Source organism: Monodelphis domestica, chromosome 1 (assembly GCF_027887165.1).
Source record: "Monodelphis domestica isolate mMonDom1 chromosome 1, mMonDom1.pri, whole genome shotgun sequence".
In the NCBI taxonomy this organism is placed as follows: Eukaryota; Metazoa; Chordata; class Mammalia; order Didelphimorphia; family Didelphidae; genus Monodelphis; species Monodelphis domestica.
The window spans coordinates 377,181,622-377,193,747 of record NC_077227.1 but is presented as its reverse complement, the minus strand read 5'-3'; the positions used below and the strand labels follow the sequence as shown (position 1 = coordinate 377,193,747).

Sequence of the window (12,126 nt, the reverse complement as noted above, 5' to 3'; positions counted from 1 at the left end):
ACTGGTCAATCTAATTAAAAAAAGGAAGGAAGAAAAGCAAATTCACAGCATTAAAGATGAAAAGGGGGACAGCACCTCCAATGAGGAGGAAATTAAGGCAATCATTAGAAATTACTTTGCCCAATTATATGGCAACAAATACACCAATTTAGGAGAAATGGATGAATATATACAAAAATACAAACTGCCTAGACTAACAGAAGAGGAAATAGAATTCTTAAATAATCCCATATCAGAAATTGAAATCCATCAAGCCATCAAAGACTTCCTAAGAAAAAATCCCCAGGGCCTGATGGATTCACCTGTGAATTCTATCAAACATTCAGAGAACAGTTAACCCCAATACTATACAAACTATTTGACATAATAAGCAAAGAGGGAGTTCTACCAAACTCCTTTTACGACACAAACATGGTACTGATTCCAAAACCAGGCAGGTCAAAAACAGAGAAAGAAAACTATAGACCAATCTCCCTAATGAATATAGATGCAAAAATTTTAAATAGGATACTAGCAAAAAGACTCCAGCAAGTGATCAGAAAGATCATTCACCATGATCAAGTAGGATTCATACCAGGGATGCAGGGCTGGTTCAACATTAGGAAAACCATCCACATAATTGACCACATCAACAAGCAAACTAGCAAGAACCACATGATTATCTCAATAGATGCAGAAAAAGCCTTTGATAAAATACAACACCCATTCCTATTAAAAACACTAGAAAGCATAGGAATAGAAGGGTCATTCCTAAAAATAATAAACAGTATATATCTAAAACCAACAGCTAATATCATCTGCAATGGGGATAAACTAGATGCATTCCCAATAAGATCAGGAGTGAAACAAGGATGCCCATTATCACCTCTACTATTTGACATTGTACTAGAAACACTAGCAGTAGCAATTAGAGAAGATAAAGAAATTGAAGGTATCAGAATAGGCAAGGAGGAGACCAAGTTATCACTCTTTGCGGATGACATGATGGTCTACTTAAAGAATCCTAGAGATTCAACCAAAAAGCTAATTGAAATAATCAACAACTTTAGCAAAGTTGCAGGATACAAAATAAACCCACATAAATCATCAGCTTTTCTATATATCTCCAACACAGCTCAGCAGCAAGAACTAGAAAGAGAAATCCCATTCAAAATCACCTTAGACAAAATAAAATACCTAGGAATCTATCTCCCAAGACAAACACAGGAACTATATGAACACAACTACAAAACACTCGCCACACAACTAAAACTAGACTTGAACAATTGGAAAAACATTAACTGCTCATGGATAGGACGAGCCAATATAATAAAAATGACCATCCTACCCAAACTTATTTATCTATTTAGTGCCATACCCATTGAACTACCAAAATACTTCTTCACTGATTTAGAAAAAACCATAACAAAGTTCATTTGGAAGAACAAAAGATCAAGGATATCCAGGGAAATAATGAAAAAAAAACACATATGATGGGGGCCTTGCAGTCCCAGACCTCAAACTATATTACAAAGCAGCAGTCATCAAAACAATTTGGTACTGGCTAAGAAACAGAAAGGAAGATCAGTGGAATAGACTGGGGGAAAACGACCTCAGCAAGACAGTATACGATAAACCCAAAGATCCCAGCTTTTGGGACAAAAATCCACTATTCGATAAAAACTGCTGGGAAAATTGGAAGACAGTGTGGGAGAGACTAGGAATAGATCAACACCTCACACCCTACACCAAGATAAATTCAAAATGGGTGAGTGACTTAAACATAAAGAAGGAAACCATAAGTAAATTGGGTAAACACAGAATAGTATACATGTCAGACCTTTGGGAGGGGAAAGGCTTTAAAACCAAGCAAGATATAGAAAGAATCACAAAATGTAAAATAAATAATTTTGACTACATCAAACTAAAAAGCTTTTGTACAAACAAAACCAATATAACTAAAATCAGAAGGGAAACAACAAATTGGGAAAAAATCTTCATAGAAACCTCTGACAAAGGTTTAATTACTCATATTTATAATGAGCTAAATCAATTGTACAAAAAATCAAGCCATTCTCCAATTGATAAATGGGCAAGGGAAATGGATAGGCAGTTCTCAGATAAAGAAATCAAAACTATTAACAAGCACATGAAGAAGTGTTCTACATCTCTTATAATCAGAGAGATGCAAATCAAAACAACTCTGAGGTATCACCTCACACCTAGCAGATTGGCTAACATAACAGCAAAGGAAAGTAATGAATGCTGGAGGGGATGTGGCAAAGTAGGGACATTAATTCATTGCTGGTGGAGTTGTGAACTGATCCAACCATTCTGGAGGGCAATTTGGAACTATGCCCAAAGGGCAACAAAAGAATATCTACCCTTTGACCCAGCCATAGCACTGCTGGGTCTGTACCCCAAAGAGATAATGGACACAAAGACTTGTACAAAAATATTCATAGCTGCGCTCTTTGTGGTGGCCCAAAACTGGAAAACGAGGGGATGCCCATCAATTGGGGAATGGCTGAACAAACTGTGGTATATGTTGGTGATGGAATACTATTGTGCTCAAAGGAATAATAAAGTGGAGAAGTTCCATGGAGACTGGAACAACCTCCAGGAAGTGATGCAGAGCGAGAGGAGCAGAACCAGGAGAACATTGTACACAGAGACTAATACACTGTGGTATAATCGAACGTAATGGATTTCTCCATTAGGGGCGGTGTAATGTCCCTGAACAACTTTCAGGGATCCAGGAGAAAAAAAACACCATTCATAAGCAAAGGATAAACTATGGGAGTGGAAACACTGAGAAAAAGCAACTGCCTGAATACAGAGGTTGAGGGGACATGACAGAGGATAGACTTTAAATGAACACTCTAATGCAAATACTATCAACAAAGCAATGGGTTCAAATCAAGAAAACATCTAATGCCCAGTGGACTTACGCGTCGGCTATGGGGGGTGGGGGGGAGGAAAAGAAAATGATCTATGTCTTTAACGAATAATGCTTGGAAATGATCAAATAAAATATATTTAAAAAAAAATAAATAAATAAGAGAGGTGATAATGGGCATCCTTGTTTCACTCCTGATCTTACTGTGAATGCCTCTAATTTATCCCCATTGCAGATGATGCTTGCTGATGGTTTTAGATATATACTGTTTATTATTTTTAGGAAATACCCTTCTAGTCCTCTACTTTCTGGTGTTTTCAATAGGAATGAGTGTTGTATTTTGTCAAAGGCTTTTTCTGCATCTATTGAGATAATCATGTGATTTTTGTTGATTTGCTTGTTGATATGGTCTATTATGTGAATGGTTTTCCTAATATTGAACTATCCTTGCATTCCTGGTATAAATTCCACCTCATCATAATGAATAATCCTGGTGATCACTTGCTGCAGTCTTTTTACTATTATTCTATTTAAGATTTTTGCATCTATGTTCATTAAGGAGATTGGTCTGTAGTTTTCTTTCTCTGTTTTTGATCTATCTGGCTTTGGGATCAGTACCATATTTGTGTCATAAAAAGAATTTGGTAGAAATCCTTCTTTGCTTATTATGTCAAATAGTTTGTATAATATTGGGATTAGTTCTTTGAATGTTTGATAGAATTCACTTGTGAATATAGTCCTGGTGATTTTTTTTCTTAGGGAGTTCTTTGATGGCTTGTTCAATTTATTTTTCTGATATGGGATTATTTAAGTATTCTATTTCCTCTTCTGTTAATTGAGGCAATTTATATTTCTGTAAATATTCATTCACATCACCTAGATTGCCATATTTATTGCCACATAATTGAACAAAATAATTTTTAATTATTGTCTTAATATCCTCTTAATTAGAGGCGAGGTCTCCCTTTTCATCTTTGATACTGTTAATTTGGTTTTCTTCTTTCCTTTTTTTTTAGTAAATTCACCAGCACTTTGTCTATTTTATTTGTTTTTTTTTAAGTACCACCTTCTTGTCTTATTTATTAATTCAATAGTTCTTTTACTTTCAATTTTATTAATTTCTTCTTTGATTTTTAGGATCTCTAATTTAGTTTTCATCTGGGGATTTTTAATTTGTTCTCTTTCTAGTTTTTTAATTTGCTCTCGGTTTTTTAAAAAACCATTCTTTTCATCATTTTTTATAGTACATGAGTATTCCATCATATTTATTAACCATAATTTGTTCAATCATTCCTCATTTATGGGCACCTCCTCCGATTCCCATTCTCTACCACCTCCTAAAAAGGTTTTTATCCTTTGAGTTTGTTTTGCTTAAAACTAATCCATTTCTTAATTTCAATTACTCTTTCCTTCCTATTTCTCTGTGAAATGAAATATATTTCTGTTTCTAATTATTTGTGTGGATTTTTCCTTCTTTGCTTAGTTCAGAGGAGAGTCAGGTTCAAGGGTCAGCCTGTTCATTGTCCCCTCCTCATTTGTATGGATGCCTACTTCCTCACTCTTATTAAATATGCTACCCTACTCTTATATCCTTGTATATCCCTCTTCACCTTTTTTATTCTTCCATTAAGATCACCAAGATATACTAGAATTAGGTCTTATTTAATCTAACTCTATGACTTCTGCAGATTTTTCAGAGGGGACATATGTATCATCTCCCCATATCAGAATATAAGCAATTTATCCTTGTATAGTCCTTTATCATGGTTTGTTACTGTTTATCTTATGTTTCTCTTAATTCCTGATTCTTCACTTCAAAGTTCTGGTATTTTCATCAGGAGTGCTTGGAAGTCCTTAATTTCATTATTCATTTTTTTCACTGCAGTTTATCTACTTGGTTTTGCTGGGTAAATTATTTTTGGCTATAGGCCTATATAATTTACCTTCTGGAATATACTATTCAGAACTCTTTGCTCCTTTATAGTGGTGGCTGCTAAATAGTTGATCCTGATTGTGGCTCTTTGGCACTTGAATTCTTTCTTTCTGACTGCTCATAGTATTTTTTTCTTTAACTCAGAAACTCTGAATTTCGTATAATGTTCCTGATTGTCTTCATTTTGGTGTTTCTTTCAAAAGGGGAAAGGTGAATTCTTTTTATTTTCACTATGTTCTCTGCTTCTAAGAAATATGGGTACTACCTTCACCTACCACACACCACCCTGGTGAACTGGTAGACTCTAATAAGAAGGCTCTTGCTTTATCCTGTCTCCAACTAACCCTCCACCTTACTTCCTTTATTAGTTCCAAATCATGATGCCTCCACCCAGGTCATCATTCTCAATTTTCTTCCACCAGAAACTTAGAATTCTGTACTAGATTTTAGAATCCTGAATTCTAAAAGATGAGTGTTCAGCTTATTTTGCTCTCAACCAAGCTTCTATTTCACTTATTAGGATATTAGCTTCAATGGATGCATAGCCTTCTACCTCCACTTTCCATGTCCCCATTGTTGTCTTATTTCAAATAAAGTTCCCTGAGGGTAGGGACACCAAGTTGGTTTCTCATATTTATATGCCAAATGTAGAGCATAATGGCTAGAATATAGTATTTTATTTCCTCCCTCTCTCCATTCTTCTTCTCTTCCATCTTCCTTTTCTTTCTTTCTTCTACCTTCCTCTCCCATTATCTATCATTTCTCTCTCCCTCCCCCCATCTTTCCTTCCATATTTGTATATATATACACACACACATATACCTCTTCTCACTCAGCCACATTAGATCCCATGGATTCAAATAACAATACTACGGGGATCAAATTCAAATCTCTATAGCCCACTGTTATTTATTCCCTGAGCTTCCAGAATATATTATTAATTGCCTACTGGATATCTGAATATTCTGAGAGTCCATCAAACTCAATATGTCTAAAAAAGAAAGTTGATGACTTCTAACCAAGATAGCTCCCTGAATGAAAACAGACTGCCTGGCCCCCAAACACCAAAAAAAAAACCAAAACTACAATCTGCTTGAAACCAATCATGATCACGAATTCCAAAGTAAAATTATGGTAAATAATTTTTCCATCAGAACTACACAGAAAGTCAGTTAGATGTCCAAGGGCAAGAGGAAAGAGAACTGTCGGTAAAGCTAGTACCACTATTGGGTTAGAGATATATGTATATCTATATCCATATCTATATCTGTATCTATTTCTAGTCTGCACAAAGCTTGTGTGCAAACACCATAGAGTAAAGGGCTCCCATGAGAAAGCCACAGAGCATGGAAACTTTGGGAGAATAGTAGGAAGCATCCTGTTATACCAGAGCTCAGACAGAAACAAACTAGGTGACAAGAGCTTCAAGGTTCTTAGCACACTGTCCTTAAATGTAAAAGAGGGCCCTGAACATACAGAGCTCTAAATCTCAGAATTCCAAGGAGGGTGAGGGCTCAACACTGAGGGGTGAAAGTCAACATAAAAACCTGGGTTAGCTAAAACAAATCTATGAAGGGCTGACCTACTCCCAACCCTCCCCCCCCCCTCCACATACACACAGCACAACAAGGGGTAGAGTCAGGCTCTAGAACAATGGCCCAGGTCAAAAACTAAAGCTAGAGAAATAAGTAAACCAAAAAATACACTAAGTAATATTAAAAATAACATTTTAGATTTAGAAATCTCCCCCCATAAACAGCTTAGAAGAAAACATAACAACCACAAGCAGACTCAAGGGAAAAAATGATTTTCTACAAAAACTACATAGAAACTTAGAAGAGATGAAGAGAGAAACACTTTAAGAGGAAACAAAAGCTCTGGAGGAAAGAAATGAAAGTTGAATAAATATATGAAAGAAAAAATGGTAAAATTTCCCTAAGTTATAAACTCCCTGAAAAAAGAAAATAGAAATTGATGTCTACATGAAAGAGCAAGAAATATTGAAAACAGAAGAAAATGTAATACATTTTACATAAAAAAATAACTGACCTTGAAAAAAAGGCCAAGGAGAGAGAATGAGTTATTCAACCCAATGAAAATCATGATTTTAAAAAAAGCTTAAACATATATTCCTTAAAAATTATAAATGAACACAGCCCAGATACATTACAATCAAAGGGATAAGTAAAAATAAAATGAAACCAGTGAATACCTCCTGAAAGAAAATCCCAAAGGAAAAAGTAGCAAGAACTGCATAGTCAAAATCTATAGCTCCTATATCAAAGAAAACATTCTTGCAAGTATTCAGAAATGAAATTTAGCACTAAGGAAAATGCAAGAATCAAGAACCATAAAAGACCTGAAAGCTTGCATTGTAAAGAAGAGGAGATACTGGAGCACAATATTTCAAAAGCTAAAACATAAAGGCTTAACATTGTACACAGAAACTGATACATTATGGCACAATCAAATGTAATGAACTAGGACAATCTAGGGGGACTTATGAGAAAGAATGCTATCCACAACCAGAGAAAGAACTGTGGGAGTAAAAATGCAGAAGAAAAACATATAATTGATTATATGGTTCAATGGGTATGTGATTGGGGATTTTGACTTTAAATGATCACTCTATTGCAAATATTAATAATATAGAAATAGGTTTTGAACAATGATACACGTATAACCCAATGGAATTGTTCATCAGCTCAGAAAAGTGGGAGGGAAAGAACATAATCATATAATCATGTGAAAATTTTCTAAATAAATAAATAAAATGTAAAAATAAAATTAAATACAAAGGCTTAAAATCAAATATTGTTTAACCCTGCAAAGCTAAGTATCATCCTGCAGAAGGAAAAACTGATGTTTAATGAAAGACAAGACACATTTCTGATGAAAAGACCAGAGCTGAACGGAACTCTGAAATATAAATGCCAAAGTCTACAGGAAACCAGAAAGTTAAATTTATTTGAGAAATTGGAAGAGACTGGATAACGATGGAGTGCAAATATTCCAATGAGGAGAAGAAACAAGTGACCTTTTGGAACCTTAATGTCTTCAAAAAGTATTGAGGAAATTAAAGAAAGAAAAAATGGACCTACTGATGGATTAGTTCTGGGTTAAAAGAGGGTAAAAAAAAAGAAATAAATCGCACAGAAAGGAAGAAATAAGTGAACTTGTTTCTCACAGAGCATGTGAAAAGTAGAGTAGATAAACACAAAAGAAGAATTGTGGGGAAACATATGAACCTTTCTTGTTGAAACATACAAAGCAGGCTTGAATATAGACATATAGATACATAACCAGTTTGGTATAGAAAATTCAATAGGGAAACAAGCAGAGATAGGGGTGGGGAAGAGGGAGGAAAAGTGGGGCAGTATAACACCAGAGATAGAATATTCACAAGCAGATCAATCTTCCTGAACCTGAAGCAACTAAAGAGAAAAAAAAGAACTAAAAGGTTAGGGGAGTGGGGAGTGGGAAGCCCATAAATTGGGTATAATGGTTGAACAAATCATGACATATGAATGTAATGGAATATGACTGCACTGGAAGAAAGAGATAATTTCAAATAACCTTGCTTGGTATGAACTGAAGTTAGGTAAAAGAAGTGGGAGAACAATTTATAGAACAATGACACTGTAAAGAAAATCAGCTTTGAAAGACTGAAGAACTGATGGAAGTAATGACCAACAATGTTTCCAGAAAACCTATGATGAAGCATGCTACCCACATCCTGACACAAAGATGGAAGATTCAAATTATAGTCATATGTTTTTGGATATAGCCATCATGTAGATTAATTTTGTTTGGTTATGGTTATTTTTATAAAGGTTACCTCCAACTTCTCTCTGTTTTTAATCGAGGAAGTTGGATGAAGAGGGGATAGAATGTTAATACCAAAAAAGATCCATTAAAACATTTTTTAAAAGCACAGTAAAATAGAAGTTCAGAAGGAAGTATAAGCAAGAAGACAGTTTTGAGAGTAACATGTGAAATGTATTATATATTATTTTCAAAAAAGTAAGCAGGAAGAAATGAAGATTCAGTTTCATGCACAAGCTTCTTTTCTGTTTACATTCACAATAAAATATTTTTTTAAAAAGGGAACTCATTTTTGGTCCTTCTAAGCCCACGTTACCCTATTTTAGAGGTAGGCACTATCATCCCAAGTTATTCAGATTCAAAATTATGAAGTCATCTTCAACTTCTCCTTCTCCCTAACCCTATATTCAGTCAGTTGCCATTTCTTGTCAATTCTACTAGAGGTGGACAAAAACTCTTATATCCACCCCCCTTTTTTCTACTCACTTTACCCCCTTTCTATTTCAGGCCATCATCTCTCATCTAGATTATTTCAAAAGCCTCTTAATTTGTCTTCTTGACTCAAGTGTCTCCCCTCTCCAATTCATCCTCCACAAAGCTGCCAAAATAATTCTCCTAAAGTAAAAAAAGACCATTTCAGAAGGGCAGAGTTGTATAGTGGAAAGATTGTTGGACTTGGACTGAGCTAGACTTGACTCCAACACTTAGCATCTGTGTTCATGAGTAAGTCATTTGACCTAAGTAGTTTTCTCACCTGTAAAATGGAGATGATAATAATATCTGTAATATATAAATCATAGATTTGTAAGGCTCAAATGAGAAAACTTATGTCAAGCACTTTGAAAACATTTAAGTAAATATAAGGTATTATTACTTAGGTGTTCTGTAAATACTTAAAATGCTATGTAAATATCACGCATTATTATTCTACTCACTTGATCAAGAATTCTCAGTGGCTCCCTACTGCCTTTAGGATAAAATACAAACTCCCCAGTCTGGAATTTAAAGCCTTCCAAATCTTGCTCCAGCCTACCTTAACAGACATTTCATTATAATTTATTTCGGGCCTGGAATGTATTTCAGGCAAATTGATCTATTTGCTTCTACAAACTGCATTCTAGCTCTTCTTCTATCCCTATTCTTCTGTTTAGATTGTGCCTAGAATATACTCACTCTTATCTTTCAAAACACTAAGCTTCTGTCAAGGTTTATCTCAAAGGATATATCTTACAGGGAATCGCTCTTAATTTTACTAATTTCAAGTGCCTTCTCCTACTTCAAATTCTTTATCTACCTATTTTCTTAGGTAGAATAGAAGCTTTTTATTTGTCTTAGCAATTTCAGATACAAGTTACTACTGAAATCAGTTCATGGTAATGAAATAAAAGGGAGAAGTGAATATAGAATAAGTTAGAAAAATAAAGTAAAATTAAAAAATGCTTACATTATACTACATAATAATTTAATCTCCTTATGTTCAGTTTTTCAATGAACTTAACAAATGTTTATTAAATGTGAATTTATAGTCTTATGTTATTTCATTTATCATATTTCTATATCTTAAGATTATTTTTTCCCTTTTCCTTCAATATTCTTTTAGAAAAGGGCAGATCTTTATTTAACATTTGTTACTTAGCGAGTCTATATTTTTAGAAAATCTAAACTCCAACTCCCTAAGCATATGGAAAAAGTGATATTCTTTAATTAAATTAGGAATGAATAGTTGAGGAAAAAAGATTGCATATATATACTTTCTCTAGTATATTTCTACTGTCAAATTTGTATTGTATCACAGGAGCACAAGAACCAGGAAGGATATAGTGTAAAGGCTGCCATGAGGACACTAGACTAAACACTGAAATATTAATAGAAAATAATAATAATAGTAATGAGAATTGTATAAACCTATATAGACATATAAAATATAAGATTGAAAAAAACAAGCAATAAATGACATATTTAGTGACAAAAAAACTTGAATTGCAACTGTGTAGATGGAATAAATCTGATGTTGGGGAAGACTGAATTTCTAGATTTAGTTCAAGTTTTATTACTAACTACTTTGAGCAAGTCATTTAAAACCCTTGAACCTTAGTTCCCTCATTAACAAAATGAGTACAATAGGCTTATCTCCATGGCACATACTAGCCCACATGGTTTAATGGTTATTCCAAATTTTCTTTAATTCAGTGGTTATTCCAGGGGATTTTTTTGCTCTTGCCTCTAACATCTTCACACTTGCTTTAGCAAATGATCTCTCTTACTTTATTGGGAAAATAGAGATCCCCTCTGTCTTACCCCTTATTCCATACCTCAAAAACTGTCTCCGTATTCATCCATTCTCTTCCTCATACTGGTATCTGACAAAATGGTTGCGTTTCTTTTTAATAAGAGCTTCTATCTATTCTTAACTTCATTCTTATTTCTTCTAACAGTTGGTCTCATTACGCATTCCCTTTTTCTCTCTTCAGTCTCTCCCTATGGACTGGTTATTTTCCTACCATCAAAAAATACCCATGCTTTATTCTTTCATTTCTTCATCAATTCTCAGTTTTCAATTCCTTTCAAATCAGCTTTCTATCCTATGATTTGAATGATATGAAACACAGAATCTGAATTGGAAGGGATCTCTGGAGGGCAGAGCCAACAATTCTGGAATTCCCCATCACTCCTAGCTCTAGCCCTAGCCAGATTCCTACTGCCCAGATATCACCAGGGTTTCCTTTTTGTAATAGTTGTAGACTCAGCCCCCTGGCTGCTCAAAGGACAAGGATACTCATGAATATTTGATGAGGCAGGAGATAACAATTACAATGCTTCTGCTATGACAGAGGACTATCAACCTTTACCAACCAATAGATATTGAGGACAATCAGGCATAGCTTTTTGCCCAGAAACTATATTGTAAGAATTCTCTGTGACTTGTCATCCACATTTCTAATATGCCTTAGGAACCAGATAGCCTTTCCTTTCATCTGGCAGCTGAAATCTCCTAGATGTCTATCTTAATTTCAGACTTATTTTTATTCCCAGGGGTTAGCATAGTGCCCGAGACATACTAATTACTTAATACTTTTGCATTCCATTCCATTTTATCTCAGAGTCATTTAGTCCAACTTATACCTGAAAATGAATTCCTTCTACATCATATCCAACAAGAGGTCATCAAGCCTTTCCTTGGAGACCCCTAAGAAGAAGGAACTCAATAACTCCAGAGGAAGTATATTCTATTTTGGGGTAATTGTTAGGAAGATTTTCTTTAGATAAAATCTAAATTTTCCTCTTTGAAGCTTCATCCAACTGCTACTAAGGAGCCAAGGAAAAGACTTCATCCATGTGACAGACCTTCAAAAAAGTGAAGATAGTCACCATGTCCTCTCTAAGTCTTCTACTGGTTAAACATCCCTATTTCCTTCAATCAAATATCATATATCATGAATCTAAGGTGCTTCACCACCTTGGCTGCTCTCCTCTGGACACTGACTTATCT

General features: G+C 34.6%; 1 protein-coding gene across 4 annotated transcripts in view; it reads right to left on the bottom strand.

Moving 5' to 3' along the window:
• RANBP17 (RAN binding protein 17) overlaps positions 1-12,126 on the bottom strand; it is a 379,980-nt gene that overhangs the window by 307,720 nt on the left and 60,134 nt on the right. The window lies entirely within an intron of this gene.